The sequence below is a fragment of the Pinus tabuliformis genome, chromosome 9 (genome assembly GCF_031772625.1).
Source record: "Pinus tabuliformis cultivar Carrire ecotype Pingquan chromosome 9, CPIR1, whole genome shotgun sequence".
NCBI lineage: Eukaryota > Viridiplantae > Streptophyta > Pinopsida > Pinales > Pinaceae > Pinus > Pinus tabuliformis.
Window position 1 is genome coordinate 234,548,246 of NC_142307.1, and position 17,989 is coordinate 234,566,234.

Sequence of the window (17,989 nt, forward strand, 5' to 3'; positions counted from 1 at the left end):
TTTTCCTCAATCGACAAACAAAGAAGGATACATAGCCCATATTTGATCTACCATCTCCCATGTAGCTTCATCGGGCCAAAAGTGATTCCATTGCACCTTAACTTGCTCAATTTCTCAATTTCGGAGCATGAACACGTTTTTCTGCAATATACACTAAGGCTCCGGCTGGAAGCCTCCATCTGGTTCCACCAATAATACAAACCAGTCAATCACATGATCAACACATTTAACATACCTCTTAAGCAATGAGACATGGAAAACATCATGGACTTTCACCATGAGAGGTAGTACAAGTCGATAGGCTACTAGCCAATCCTATCAATAATACTGAAGGGTCCGCAATACCATGGTGCCATATTGGCACATGATCTAATATGTAAGAATATATTCTTATGTTTGATGTGTAAATACATGTGTTCTCCAACCTAGAAATCCTTGGACAACATGTTCCAATCAGCATAGCTCTTCTATCTATAATATTCTTCCTTTAAATTCTTCTTCATAACCCTCATCTCATGTTCCATGTACTCCAACATGTTTGATCCAATCAACACCTTGTTAACTGGATCACTCCAAATAATGGGAGTATTGCAACTCCGTCCATACAATGCCTCAAATACACTCATCTTCAAAGATTCTTGATGCCCATTGTTGTAAGAGAACACTATTAGTGTAAGGTACTCTTCCCACTTTTGTTATTGATATATCACATGCATCCTCAACATGTCCTCTAATATCCTGTTGAACCTCTCTATATGTCCATCTATCTGTGGATGATAAGTTGTACTGAAGGCCAAATTGGTGCCCAAACCTGCAAATAACTCCCTCCAAAACATGGAAGTAAACTTCGCATCCATGTATGACACAATCTTCTTTGGAACATCATACAATCTGACCACATATTTGATGAATACATGTGCTATATCACTAGATGAGAAAGTAGACATCACTAGAATGAAGTGCGCAACCTTTGTCAACCTTTCCATAATAACCATGATGCAATCATGTTGTCTCACTGTCCTCATAAATCTAGTGACGAAGTCCATGGAAATGACCTCCCATTTCCATTTTGGAGTCACAATCATCTGTAGCATTCCTCCTAGATGTTTGAACTCATCCTTCACATGCTAACAATCAAAACACCTAGGCACAAACTCTGCTACATCCCTCTTCAAGTTTTGCCAATAATAAATCTCTTCACCACTGTCAATTCCTTATGGTAACCTGGGTGACCCGAATACGGTTTCACCTGAAACTCCCTTAAGATTAGCTTCTTTAGCTTACTACTGTCTGGCACATATATTTTGTCTCTGAACCTAACCGATCCATCTATTGTAAGGAAACAATCCACGTCCTATGAACCTGTACATGTACCATTATTTGTACATATACTATCACTTGTACATGTACATGTACTATCACTTGTACCTATACTTGTACTACCAACTTTACTTCTACCAGTACACTACTGCAACCGGTGCATAATCTCGATATATCTAACATCATACTGACCTAATCCTATCCTGTAACTGGCCCATAGGAGATCATAGATGATAAGTGATTTACTTGTATCCACCTGCTAAGAGCATCTTCCTCTATTTTCTCTTTGCCTTTGATGTACCTGATCTCAAAATCAAACTCATTGATCATAGCCAACCACCGAGCCTACTTACCATTCAGATTCGGTTGGTCAGATAGATACTGCAAACCACTGTGATCACTCATGAATTTAAACCTCCTACCCAAAAGATAATGTCTCCACACATTCAATGCATGTATAGTCACTGCCAACTCAAGATCATGTGTGGGGTAGTTCTTCTCGTGCTCATTCATTTTTTGTGACTCGTAGCCTACCGCCTATCCATCCTACATAAGGACTCCACCAAGTCCTTTCTTGCAAGAATTTGTGCATACTGCAAACTCTTTGTCATATATGCAATCTTTAACACTGGTGGATGTGTCAACAACTACTTAAGATGCTCAAAACTAGCCTCAAACTCCTTTGTCCATTTGTTATAGTGGCTACAACCACCCTCCAAAATATTGCCTTAACCTATTTTGGAGCTTCCCTACCAAGATTCACAGCAACTTTCCTTGCTTCGTCATGTCCTTAAGCTTCAGTGTCTTTCTTGCTCAAAGGAAGCCTTTCGATCACAGTTTGATATCTTCCCTTCACAGGCTGCTCACCCATACTTGGTCCAACTGCAGGCTGAGAAGCTTCCCCTTGAAAATATCACATTTCTGGAGGGCAACCATCCTTCCCTCCAGAAATTCCGTAATCCTCTCTAACAGCCTGCTGGGATCCAAGATTGTGCAATCCTGTCAGCCAACCCTCCCAATAGGATTTGCACAAATTTTCCGAGCAATAGGTTGTTCAATCTAGGATTTACACAAATCTATGTAGAAGTCAGCTGCTCTGCCCAAAAATTGTGCAAATCTCCTAGGCCGCCAGCCCAGCTCCTCGCCAAAAATGCACATTTTTCTCTCGCATTTGAGCAGTCATTTGCATCTGCAGCTGAGTTGACCGGTTCCCTCTAGGACCGATAAAAACAAACTTGCATGCATATGTTGCTTCTCGCAAGGCATCAGGCATAGGCATCCCCTGTATCAGGGATCTATGTTTAGCAGTTGGAGGGTACATGCAAGGAGCAATTCATAAATGCTTCCCCTAGATTTGTGGCATGCACGTCACAACCTCGATGTTATTAAAAGTCATCAACTATATGTTGTAGAGCTCATTATTCACATCAACCTTACAACTCTGACATCCCACATCACATCTAGGAGCAGTCATCACATTCAGTTCAGTTGTTTTGGGGTAAGCCCACTTCCCATGCCTTGTGTTGTATTTCTGTCACTTTTTGGGTTTTCGCTTGTATGAGTATTTTTTGCTTGATTTCTTTGAACGCTTGCTATATTTTACATGTATCCTAGCTTTCTACAACTCTATTTCAGTTTTCGTTGCTATCTCACTGCTGTCGCATGCACGAAACTTTTTTGCATGGATTTTCACCAACCGGTAAACTGCCTCAGCCACATGCATGTTGATCTGTTTTTTGAATATTTCATTCATTGTTTTCATGCACTGTTAATAACTTATTCTATCACTTAATGTCGTCATGCATTCATTGACTTACTTGCTTTCAGTTTCCCGTCAACGAGTTGGGCCAACCTTGGCCTGGGCTCTGCCTTCACCAAGGCTGCATTGCGTAATATGGGAAAGGAAGACTCACCTTCCTCTCTAGATTTCTGTATTACTGCCCGACACTGGACTCTAGGACTATTTTTTTCACTTCTGGAGGACAGTGGCTACTCGGCCCAAGAAATTATGCAAATTTTTCCCTAGGCCAGCAGTCCTTCCCATCGGGAATTACGGATTGCTCAATCCCAACAGTCAGCAGCCAGACTAGACTATGCATTGCGCAGTTCCAGTAGTCATTTAGTCTCTCAGCAGCCCAGACTATGCCTTGTGCATTATTGGCAGTTAGTCTCCCAACCTATCGATAGAAATTATGCAAACTTCATGATCATTCACCCAGGTATGTTGCAAGTCAGTTCTCATGTTCATTTTGGTTTTCGACTGACAGATTGCTTGCTATGAGTGTTGCCATGTCTCTATGTATCACAGGTGTTCAACTACCTCTCAGTAGTATAGGTCCAATGGTTTCCAAGAGAGTTACAGCACGCTTGGGGATGCAGTGGATAAAGTATCCATGGGCTTACCTACTCACGAAGACATCAGGTTGTTCATGGAAAAGGATGTCAAGCAATAGCATCACAGAGATCAGCATGATGAACAGTAGCTGAAGGAAGCATACCAAATGTAGCAAATGCAGTGAATGTAGCGAATGCAAGAGGAATGTTGTTGACAACATAGAGGTAGAGAAAAGTTGCAAGATCAAGCAGATCCACTAATAATGAAAGAAACTTTGCAGACTCAGGATATGAAGTGACAACGTGACATGAAGATAGCATGAAGGTAGAAGATGGAACAAAGAAGGAGTTTCATGTGTGGAAGGAGCAACTCAAGAAGAACATGAAGTTGTATAGACAGTTCAACGAGTTGTAGCAGGAACCAGAATAGAAGTGGGTGCAAAATGCACTCGTGGATGAAACTGTGCCAGTACAGTTAAGGATCCATCCCAGCAGCTGACATAGATCAAACATGGTGAGAAATTTTGTTGATCGCATGCAAGGGGTCTGGTAGCATGCATGTTATTGTGCGCACGCATGAAATCCAACCCATTCAACAAACTCACCAAGGCAAAGATAAGAAGCAAGTCCAACTGAGGTTGAACATGTACTTCAACAAGTTGATGCGCATGACCACCAACACACACTTGAAGATCAACATAGACATTATGCATCAGTGTGTTGCCGGTTCAATTGTACCCAAGTAGACCATGCGCATATTAGCAGACGAGTTGTATGAAAGGGGTCGAACCAATGCACCATTAGCAACGGAGGGAGCAATTCGTTTTAGCAAGATATCACCATGAGGTGCATGCCCACCATCATGGACGACCAAGCCTAGCATCAGCTCATAACCTTCACCATCACAAGCATGTCAAAGAGTTGGTCTCATCATAGCAGATTGAGTGTCAATGATGTCTTGCAAGGCCTGCTCAATCCATGTTGTCTCACATGCGTGCATGTGCATTGTAATGTTGAGTCATGTCAAGTGTAAGTCAAGTGTCAATAGTTGGATGTAACAGTCATAGAGTAGGTGAAGAGTCATGAGGGTAGTTGAGCTGTCACAAAGGGGAATGTCACACTCTTTGCTATAAATAGTCCCTCATAATTCATTGGAAGGGCTTTTGGTTAGCCAAGCTTCTACTAAGACTATCTTGAAGAAGGATTGGATAGTATTGTAACGCACCTTGGCTTCTCCACTGCATGGAGCTCGTACATCTCTTTGGAGGAGCAGGTGGATATGGTTGTAACGTTCCACTGTTGGGGCTACCAGGTTTACATGGAGTACTATATGATTGTGACATACACTTATTTAATAATAAGAGCCAACACATTTTCATGCATATGTTGTTATTGTAGTTGGACTGCTCCAGTTTCCTTAATGATATATGTTGCTTAACATACATACTTGTATATGAACTGATTTGTATGTAATTATATGAATCTTGTTGTTAATTTGTTGCATATGTTGTTAATGTTGTCACCGTCAGTGTCGACTTCTCTGTCAGACACCAAACATACCTTTCTCATGAACCTTGCTATATCAACCGTCACGCTCGTCTCAAACTGATCTGTCAGTGTTGTTTTTCATGTTATCTTACCTTGTATGTTGTGACTTCCGCATCCGAGTGGACTCCTCCGATAGAAGCTGTCCATGTCCTTTGTGTCATCTGTTCCTAGCTGAGTTGGGACTGATCCCTTTCAACCTGGAGCTCACCTTTAGCTTCCTCTCCCTTCGAAGTGTTGGAACCTCTCATACACATTCCTTGACTCTCTGCATCAGTCACACTGTTGCTACTAACAGAGTTATCTTACTTGCCTTTGTGCAACATTGCAGTCAAGGTATTACCTTATGACCCACTGCTGGGACTTCTACACCAAATGGTTTGAGGTATAATTGGGACTTCTTACTAGGGAGAACCCCTTGACATGTTGGCGAGTCTAGCACCGTCAAAATTTTTGGTGCTAAAAGGAGGGCCTCATGACAAGAAGTGTCCTCTCATCCAGTTTTGAACGTTTGCATATCTTTCATGGAGTCTTGCATTCTTCTTCCCCCAAGGTGTTTTTGAAATCGTGAAGATGTCTCCATATCGGGGAAGCTTTTCAATCTCTTGTACACTCACACGTCTAATGGTGAAGGCGAAGTGGCCTTGCCTGAGAACTTACATAAATTTCTTTCCATGATTTATGAGGAAGATGAGTTTACTAATGAACCTGCTAGGTTGGTGCTCACATACACACTTCGCGAATCTCCATTTTGTTGGGTGCTCGGCCTTTTGGCTAACACCGTGCACTTATGTGAGCACTTATGTGATCTTATTGAAGACATGTTCTATCATTTTGATCCAGACCATCTTGACCAGAAACTGTTACAACAATGGAAGGCTCCACATGAATCTGTTATTGATTTTTGGCAGTGCTTCCATGACTTGTAGTTTCAGGCTCTGAGGAGCCAGATGAAGTTTGATTATCACTGGGACCGGTTCAAGTACTGTCTTAAGAAATCTGCCCATCCCAAGAGGAAGTTGGATGTCAAAACTCACTCAAACTTCTTCGTTGATGGAATTGCGCAATCCATGTGGGAGTAGGCACTGTTTCCATGGACTGTCTACCCCCCTCTCATTCAACAGTTCCACCATTGCCTAGTGATGTTGAGGATCATGTTCACATATTTGTTCATACTTCACACCCTCCCAACATCACTCCAGAAATTTTTGTGCAGAGTTGGTTGTGAGTCCTTCGAGTCACCATATGAATTCTTTTCTTTGACCTCCATCTTCACACTCAGGTGTTCCTCTGGATGATGTTGTCTTGTGTTCGTCCATTCTGGACTCTTGACTTGTTGTGAACGAGGAACAACCCACTGATCGAGTTGGTGTTGCATAACCAACATGTGCTATCATTCATGAAGAGTATGAGTGGGAGCTTGAACATCAATACTTGGTCAAGGATGACTCCCTTATGTCCAAGCACCCTTCATTCTTTCCTAGCTTCTTTGGTGAACTTGCCATCCATGATTTTGAATGTGTGTCTTCATGCATGGGTACACCCATTTTTCATCACTCACAGGACTCATCGGATGCTAGTCCATAATTTCACAACATAGAGGATAAGTTATTCATTGAAGATCCACTTGATCTTTCATCTGTCTTTTCTAGGAACATAGAGGATGATTTCATTCGCTTTTCATCTACCCCTCTGTTTGATTCATCTGATCATGAGCATGCCGAAGAATTCATTGATTTTTCTGATCGTGGCAGTCGTGATCAATTTTCTTCCATTTTTTATCACGATCATGAATCTATCACAGTTGATATTTCGAAGCGACCGGTTTATGATGATCTACCTGATGATGAATTTCAAACACCTAAGACTGTCGAGCCACTTTAGCCCGAGTTGATGGTTATGTCAAGCCATTGCTCTCTTGGGGTTAGTCTCAGTTCCGATCAAGAAATTGTTCAATCACCCAAGTCTCCTCATCACTCGTCTGTATGCATTGAGAATCCATCTCACAAATAGATCACACTTCCTCCACTCGAACTGGATGATCCCATTGCTCATGCATTGGAGGAGTCTTACATTGCAAGCACTTGTTCGCGACACAAGTTATCTTTGTTTCTATCATTTTCTTGTGTGTATCAGTCAAGAGTGTGCTTTTGCTTCAAAATTGCACGTAGTGTCACACATCATCATGATAAGCCCACAGACTGTCATTCATGGACATGCACTCACTTATGTTCCATGGGCACTTTGAAACACGAAGTGTGGCTGTCTTCACTGTTATATCTTTCTTGTATATTGGTCCACATGATTGGGTTACTCTCAGACCGAGCCTTCACCCACATGGGTCTACCAATCCACCGGTGGGTGCATTAGATGTATCACTTCAGGCCCATGCACCCTTACTGTAGGAGTAGGAGTATTGTTTGTTTTTAGTTGGTTGCTTGCATGCCTGTTTTCTTTCATGCTTTGTTTTCTTTCTTATTTTTTTGCTTGCTTTTCTCTCATTTTTTCTTCTACTTTTTCTTGGGTTTGTTGTTATTTCATTCATTTGTTTCGTTCATAGGTTAGTTCGCATGAAATGTGTGACTCATGAAACAAGCTTGGTAAAGTACAAGGGGGTTTGTACAACTATTGTTACTTGGTTATCTATCATATTTCCTCTGTATGATGAACTTGTTACTCTTAGTCCATGATATGTCGAAGGAAAATACATACTCTTCGATGTGAACCTTGGTGTAAACAAAACGCTTGCACACTAACTAGTGTCACCTTCTCTAGTCGATTTTATTTGGGTTAATCCTTGTCAACTCAATCAAGTAGAGTAAGGTGAGGAGGAAAACCTTAATAGGCATGTCAGAGATATAATAAACTACTTCTATGCTGAAACAAACTCCTCTACTCGTAATAAGTCGGGATCCATATTTCACCTCTGAATGAATAAGTGCTATGCACAGTGACAATGAAATAAAATAAAATAAAATAAATAAATAAATAAAAATGAAAAGTCAAAAAATTCAAATGAAAACTTACTAAGGAAAAAGAAGAGAAATTCTTCTTGCTTAGGGAGGTCATGCAAGTAACTCCATCGGGGTACTGACTAGGCTCGCTGGTAGAAGAGCCATTCTTTTGTTCCTATGTGACTCCATTGGGGTACTCTCCAGGCTCGCTGGTAGTGGAGCAACACCAGATATGAAACTAAGACTCTAACGACTATACTTCTTGTGCACCTATATACCCCTCAACCCAAATCAAAGCAATTGTGTTGCCTTGGCTTGGAATGTATTCAATCAACCAAGATTCTGGCAGATGCTACATCTTATAATTAAGCTAGTACAAAGCCAAGACGAGCTGCGAGCTGAACAATATTTCCGAAGGTGTTAGAATTGCTTTTCATGAACAAGGTCCATTCAGAGAGTTGGAGATCTACCAGTGTGTCACAAAGTGTTGTAACAGCTACAACCACCCTCCAAAATTTTGTCTTAGCATATTTTGGAGCCTCCTTACCAACCTTCATATCAGCTTGCCTTGCTTCATAAAGTACTCAAGCTTCAGTGTCTTTCTTGCTCAAAGGTAGCCTATTGATCACAATTTGATCTCTTCCCTTCACAAGCTGCTCACCCAAACTTGGTCTAGATTCATGTTGAGCATCTTCCCCTTGAAAATTGCACATTTCTGGAGGGAAACCAGCCTTAACTCCATAAATTGCACAATCCTCTCTGACAACCTGTTGAGCTCCAGGATTGCACCATCCTGCCAACCAAGCCTCCCAGCAAGATTTCCCTCAAAGTTTCGCAGCAACAGGCTGTTTAGCCCATGATTTGCACAAATTTGGGTAGTAGTTAGCTTCTCTGCCCAGAAATTGCGAAATCTCCTAGGCAGCCAACCCAACTCCTAGCTAGAAATGCGAATTTTTCTCCAATAGTCAAGCATTCCCTTGCATGTGCAACTGAGTTGACCAGTTCCCTTTGGGATTGAGAAAAATAGACTTTCATGCATAGGCTACTCATCCCAAGGTAGCATGCAAAGGCATCCCTTGTCTAAGGGATCTATGTTTAGCAGTTGGAGGTTACATGCAACAAGCAATTCAGAAACATCCCACCAAGTGTTATTTCCCCTATATTTGTGGCATGCATGTCACAACCTCGATGTTATCAAAAATAATCAACCAGACACTGCAAAGCCCATTCCTCACATCAAACTTTTAGCTCTAACATCCCATATCACATCTAGGAGCAGTCGGCACATTCAGCTCAATTGTTTTGGGGTAAGCCTTCTTCCCATGCCTTGTGTTGCATTTCTCTCGCTTTTTGGTCTTTCACTTGTATGATTATTATTCTCTTGATTTCTTTGAATGGTTTCTGTCATTTACATGTATACTATCTTTTTCTTGCTTTGTTTTAGTTTTTGTTGCTATCTCACTGCTGTCGCATGCATGAAACTATTTTGCACGGACATTTGCCCAACTGACGAACTGCCTCACCCACATGCATGTTGATATGTTTTCCCAATATTTCATTCATGTTTTGAATGCACTATTAATCACTTCTACTATCACTTAATGTTGCCATGCATTCATTGACTTACATGCTTTTAGTTGCCCGCCAGTGAGTTGGGCCAACCTTCACCCGGGCTCTACCTTCACCAAGGCTGCATTGCGCAATCTAGGAAAGGAAGACTCACCTTCCTCTCTAGATTTCCACATTCCTACCCAGAACTGGACTCTAATACTGTTTTATGGATTTATGGAGGACAGTGGTTACTTGGCCCAAGAAATTATGCAAATCAGTCCTCGGGCCAACAGTCCTTCACAGTTGGAATTGCACATTGTGCAATCCCAGCAGTCAGCAGCCAGACTGGACTATGCATTACATAGTTCTAGTAGTCAATTAGTATCTCAACAGCCCAGACTACGCCTTGTGTAGTCTTGGCAGTCATTCTCCTGACCTCCCAAACGAAATTGCACAACCTTCATGATCATTCACCTAAGTATGTTGCAAGTCAGTTCTCATGTTCATTTTTTTTTCGATATATAGATTTCTTGCTATGATTTTTTCCATGTCTCTAGGTATCACAGGTGTTCATCTACCTCTTAGCAGTATAGGTACAATGGTTTCCAAGGGAGCAGAGATGTAGACACCATTCAAAGAATGCTTGGGGATGTAGTCGATCAAGTATTGATGGGCTTACCTACTCATCAAGACATCAAGTTGTTCATGGACAAGGACATCATGCAACAACATCACAACGAGTAGCATCATGAACAACAGCTGAAGGTAGCATGCCAAATGTAGAAAACGCACCAAACACAATGAACGCAGTGAATTGGAAGGTTCTTGACAACATAGAGTCGAAGGAAAGTTGCAAGATCAAGCAGATCCACGAATAATGAAAGAAGCTTTGGAGACTCAATCTATGAAGCGGCGATGTGAAATCAAATCGCGTGAAGGCAGAATATGGAACAAAGAAGGAGTTGCATGTGCAGAAGCAACAACTCAAGAAGAACATGAAGCTGCACAGACAATCCAATGAGTTGAAGCGGGAACCAGAATAGTAGTGGGTGCAACATGCACTCGCGGATGAAACTATGGCAATACAAATTAAGGATCCATCCCAGCAACTGACACAGATCAAACATGGTGGGAAATGTTGTTGATCGCATGCAAGGGATCCAGCAGCATGCATGCCCTTGAGCACATGCATGTAATCCAACCCATTCAACACATTCACCAAGGTGAAGAGAAGAAGCAAGTCCAACTGGGGCTAAACATGTACTTCGGTAAGTTGATGCACATGAACACCATCACACACTTGAATATCAGCACGAACATTATGCATCAGTGTGGTTCTAGTTCAACCCTACCCAAGAAGGCCATGTGCATGTTAGCAGACAAGTTGGATGAAAGGGGCCGAACCAATGCACCGATTGAAATGGAGGCAAGAGTTCGCTTCAGCAAGATGTCACCATGAGGTGCATGCACACCATCATGGACGACCAAGCTTGGCATCAACTCACAACCTTCACCATCACAAGCATGTCAAAGATTTGGTCTCATCATAGTGGACCGAGTGTCAGTGATGTCTTGAAAGGCTTGCTCAAGTCACGTTGTCTCACACGAGTACATTTTCATTGTAATGTTGAGTCATGTCAAGTGTAAGTCAAGTTTCAATGATTGGATGTAACAATCATAGAGTAGGGGAAGAGTCATGAGGGTAGTTGAGCTGTCACAAACGGGAATGTCAAGGCTCACCCCACACTTTGCTATATATAGTCCCCCATAACTCATTGTAAGGGCTTTTGGTCAGCCACGCTTCGACTAAGACTATCTTGAAGAAGACTTGGACAATATTATAATGCACCTTGGCTTCTCCACTGCACAAAGCTAGTACATCTCTTTGGAGGAGCAAGCGTATGTGGCTGTAACCTTCCACTGTTGGGGCTAGAAGGTTTACATGGTGTATTGTATGATTGTGACTTACACTTCTTTAATAATAAGAGCCAACACATTTTCATGCATATGTTGTTATTGTAGTTGGAATGTTCTAGTTGCCTTAATGATATATGTTGTTTAACTTACGTACTTGTATATGAACTAATTTGTATGAAATTATATGAATCTTGTTGTTAATGTGTTTCATATGTTGTTAATGTTGTCGCTGTCTATGTCGACTACTCTATAGGACATGAGACAAACCTTTCTCATGAACCTTTCTATATCAATCATCACACTCATCTCGAACTGATTCATGATTGATGTTTGTGTTATATTACCTTGTATGTTGTCTATCGCATCCAAGTGGACTGCTCCACCAAACGTTGTGCATGTTCTTTGTGTGATGTGTTCCTAGCTGAGTTGGGATTGATCCCTCTCACCTTGGAACTCACCTTCACCTTCCTCTCCCTCTGAAGTGTTGGAACCTCTCGTACACATTCCTTGACTCTCTGCATCAGTCAAACCCTTTCTAATGACAGAGTTATCTGACTTGCCTCTGTGCAACATCATGGTCAAGGCATTACCTTACAACCCACTACTGGGACTCCTACACCAAAAGGTTTGAGGTCTATTTAGGACTTCTTACCGAGGAGATCCTCTTGACATTTTGGTGGGTCCAACACCATCAACACCATTAAAACTTCTTACCTTTCCTCTACAACGACGTCATAGGATAAGAAATCTGTGATAATTTCCTGATGAACATCCCATAATAACCTTCCAACCTATGAAAGATCTCACCTCATCTACATTCATGGGAGCTACCCACTCCATGGTGGCCCTTACCTTTTCTGGATATATTGCAATGCCCTCTTTGGAAACAAAATGTCCCAAGTAGTGTACCTCAGTCTAAAATAAACTGCAGTTGTTGAGCTTAGCATACAAATCATGCTCTCTCAACAACCTTAATGCTATTTCTAAATCCTCAACATTCTCTTCCTCATTTTTATAATATACCAATATGTTATCAATGAACACAATAACAAACTTATCCAACTACAGTTGCAACACACTATTCATCAAGCACATAAATGTAGTTACAGCATTAGTTAAGCCAAATGGAACTACAATAAACTCATAATGCCCATACCTAGTGTAGAAGGTTGTCTTCTAAATTCCCTCCTCTTTGATGCATACCTTATGATATCCGGATCTTAGATCAATCTTCGAGAACACTGTGGCTCCCTTCACCTGACCGAACAAGTCATTAATCCTCGGTAACAAATACTTGTTCTTGATGGTCACTTTGTTCAACTTCTTGTAGTTAATGCATAATCTGAGAGTACCATCCTTCTTCTTCACAATCAATACTGGTGTGCCCCATGGTGATACACTTGGCCTAATGTATTCGTTTTCGAACATTTCCTTCAATTGTAGCTTCAACTCTACTAACTCATGTGTGCTCATCCTGTAAGGTAATTTTGATATTAGAGCTGCCCTTGGCATGAACTCAATAGAAAATTCTAACTCCTTGTGAGGTCGAAACTCTGAGATATCCTTAGGAAACACATCCTTGAACTCATGTAGAACTCGATACCTTCTCAATACATATCCATCCTCAACTTCCTTATCCTTGTCACTAGAAATGTACCTACAAATAACACACACCCTTTTCCAGGACTGTGCTTTTCTTGGATAGTTGTCATCATCCTAACTGATGTGGCTTTCTTCTTTCCCTGTAAAACCCTGTGTTCCCCATTGTCATCCAAGAACTTAATGGCCTTGTCATAGGATTCCACCTTGGCTCTACGAAGGCACAACCAATCAATGCGCAACAACATATTGTATGATCTCAAAAGTAATACATTCAAATGTGTTGTAGTATGCATACCATTCAAATAAAATGCATGAGCTCTTACCCAATGATGAACTTACTTCTTTTTACCTGTAGCCAACTACACTAACCAAGATTCTGCATTCAATTCCTTACCCAAACCACACTTATCCACCAAGTTAGGATTAGCATAGCTATAATTAGATCCAAGGTCAATCAAAATAGAAATAACTTGATCACAAATATTACTGTCCATCTTAATGATAGATTCTTGATGGTCTTCCTATTTTTTTATCCAATGTTGCATAAATACGAGGAACTCTCTAACCAACATCCCCAACAATCTGTGTTTTTTTTAAACTATATATCTTAGGCCTAGCACTCTGATCACGTGCACAATCTCTCCTGTGATGATATTTTCCACAATTCCAACACTCTATAGGCTTCCATCCTACATCCCTGTTCTTCTCCTCAGTCGATCTCCCTATCCTCTGTCAGATGCATTGAACCTCTTACGTGTGAAACATTCTCCTTATTACCTGACTCTTGTGGTCTTACTCACTTCCTGTCTAATTTTCCTTTGTTCTTTGCATTTCCTTTCGAGGTTGGCTTAGTCTCAGATTTGTGATTCAATTGTTCATAGAAATGATTTAGCTTCCAGATGGCCTCCTCTGATGATCTAGGCTCATCAAACTCAATCCTATCTTTCAATGCCATTGGTAACCCACTAGTGATTCTATGAATCTTAGCCTTCACCTCCTTGAGGTAAGGCACATACGTGAGTAGCTACATGAACTTGCTAGTGTACTCATTATCTATCATAGATCCCATCTTTAGTTCATATAATACCTTTTCCTTGTCATAAAAGTATCTCTCTAGCAGGTACTTCATTTTGAATAGCCACTCAAACTCATTCCAAGTCAAGTCATCCTCCTATATACCTATGACATTCTTCACATCTTCCCACCAAATTTATTCTTTACCTTTGAGACTGAACGTATCTACTTTGGCTTTCCTGTTCTCTGAACAGTCATGCAACCTAAAGAAATTATTCATACCAAGAAACTATGCCTCTACATCCTCTGATTTCTTTATCTATCCATCAAATGTTGGTGGATTTGGTTTCTTAAACTCATCTACCAAGTATCCCCTATCATTCCTCCTGTACGGATGATAAAGATATTGATCGTCATGCCTGCCAGAACCAGAACTAGAATGGCACTTGTGTATATCCCCTCTCCTATCTAGAGTTTCCAACAATTTTTCATCGCTAACCATGTCATCTCTATCTATACCGTTACCACCAAGTGACCTACAACGATATGCCCCATTAGTTTTCTCCTCCTGCTCATGGTTGATTCGAAGTGGTCCCTGTCACTGCAAATATGACAAACTCTAAAGTCTCACTGCATTTACCTATACTAGTTTCTCTTGTGCCTGTATGATTCTATCATTATCTTCCTTACAACTCCTTATTTCTTCCTTTAATATTCTCAGTGTCTCTACCAAATTGGAAGAATTCCTAACACCATACTACTCATGTGATTAATAGGGAGAGTCTTTGTAGTCTACCATCTTGCTAGCCATTTGATATTTCTTCCTGCAAGGTATATCATGTTAGCTAAACCACATCATAATAAACCAATGTACCTTACTATAGCTTGGGGAGGATACCTTGTTTACAAGATCAATAAATCAACATTACAAATGTATAACATAATCATGACGGCATATAGAAACACAACAAATAATTATATAACCATACAATGATCATTCTAGCTAGGGTCCAGTCATCAATGCATGACCTTATCAAAAACACATACCATGAACTCATGCATGATGACAACCATTATATCATTGTACACTTGACCACATGAAAACATTAACATGCATAAGAAATGCATAACCAACCACACACATGCATAAACACACATAATCAACCATAAATGAACAATACTTCTAACCAAACCTACAAGAATGATAGATGTAACAAAGCATTCAAGAATGTAACCAAATAGAAGAGAATGTAACCAAGCATAAAAAATGATACATGTAAGCGACATATAGCAACATGTAACAAGTCATAAACTCATGACAATGCATCCCACAATAACAACATCAACGTCCACATGGTGACATCACTAAAACCATGATCAACATTATGTAAATGCAACAAGAGAATTGAATTAAAGCGTAAGAGACACACATGATATTGACATGCATGCATGACCAACACACAACCCATCGAGCCCGATGGGTGAACCATGCTCTGATACCACACTATAACACCCTCCTCTCACATCTACCCAAGCAACCGACTAACTGGGGTAAACATGAGACGAGAGGCCACTATGATATGATTCAACCTCCTAAGTCCAGTTAAGGAAGTGGAACTGATAGAAACACACCATACAGACATTCAACATAAGTATTACGACCCTCAGGAACCAATCCAACCTTGCTGCAAACTAGCCCCTGGGTCCCACTGTGATTTTGGACCACTTGACCTGTGAACGATCTCATGCTATGGGCATGCCAACATCCAAGGACCTCTCAACGCTCTCATAGCCCTGCAAGCTAGCGTCCAAGGACTATTTTCATAGTGTTATGCCAGCTATGAAAATTCCTAGACTCGAAGGAACCCCTACTGGAGAAAATCTGAATCTACTTCACCTACTTGATATTTAAATTACATTCATCAAGTTATTCTTCTGAATACTGAAGAAAATTACTTCTGCAACCTACACTAATTAAATATTTGATCTCATGAAGTAGAAAATAGAGCAAAGAACAGGATACATAGGACACACTTATTTTTTGTCACAATAGTCCCCAAAAAAATCCAATGCACGAAAACCAGTGCAGCAGTTTGCAAGTTTATTATTATACAGGAGAAATATCTGAATACAAATCTAGGATGCTCATCTACGAATCCCTTATAGAGAAAATACTGGCAGAAAATCTGAGTGAGTTTCACCTCACTTCACCTGGCAGAATTCCAGCCGATCTGGCACACGACTCGTTAACCCAGAGATTTTTGCACTGGCCCTGTGTTAGCCTTTTAGGATCTGCATTAGCCCTACATCAGCTTCTCTTCCCTTTACGTTAGCTATCCTAGTCGTTCTGGTAGTTCTGGTTATTCCCGAGTGTTCTAGATTCTGTGTGAGAGACAACTTTTCTGCGCTGCGCTAGCCCTTCTGGCTCTACATCAGGACTGTGTGGGCCAAGAATGGCCTAGCGTCAGCTCTCTCGGCTATTCCACTATCTATTTGCAAGATTTCTCCGCCCCTCTATTGGTATTCTCCAGAAAGTCCTCCTCCCGGATTCTCACTGACCCTCAGCTGCAAGATCTTCCCAATCAATTTTCCTCTTAAGAAATTCTCACCTCAGAAAACCTATTTCCTCAATCTCCCTATGTGTCTTCTCCAACTAACCCCAAGACTCCATTTATACTTTTCCTATTGAGAAATAAATGGCCATGATCTAATCTCTAATCAATGACTAAGATTAAATTAGACTTGATCCTTGTCTCTTAGAAGCTTCTCACCCATATTTTCATTAATACCCATTAATATTTTAATTTCCGTAAGTTTATAATTAGGAACCCCATTAAAAATATTAATTATTTTAATAAAATACAATCTTGGTGGAATTTCACCAAATGATTTCTGGTTCTTAGACCACATCTGATGCTACCAAAAAATCAACAACAACATCCCCGAGATTTGAGCCACTTTTTTAGGCCTAGAGCCCAGGTCACTACCCATAATTGAATGACATCTTCAGAACAGTAAAAATATAGATAAATGACAATACAAATGAAATTACTTGAATAATACCTTGGCCGGAACCCTACTGGCCATGATAGTCATTTTGTCAAACATATCATGAACATGTAATCTACAAGTGTAAATGACATATCTCAGCATAGGGGTCTCGTACTTAGTTGAGAATCATTAAGAAACATTGATGCCTCAACACATCAACTGGAATTTCATCCATTAGTCCATAGATACATTTTTCATTCATTTACAAGTAAAAACATGATGAGAGCCATACATAGCTACTGTCATAAAAAATATATATAACCAGCACACTAGCAGAAGAAATACAAATGAAATCACATCCATATAAACCACATATGACAACTATAATACTCATAGAATTATAAAGAGAAATAACCTCATATTGATGATGCAAAATCAAAACCTGGGATGGGACTTCCACATTCTAACCGACCCCAGAATGGCTGATCCAAATCTCTCTTCAGTCATTCATGGTCATGCTATATTCCAAGCACGAATGTGGGATCTAATAGAACACATCAATCCAAAACCATACAGGGCTTCTAGAGACCATCCACCTGAACCCATCAGATAGTGATTCCACCTCACAATCGGACATCACAAAACCATCATCAAATTGGTCTCTATCCAAGCCTTCCAGAGCTTCTAGATCATTTCTACAACCATGTTTTCGAGGACTAGTAACTCAACCCACAATTTTTATCAGGCTTCCAGAGATTTTG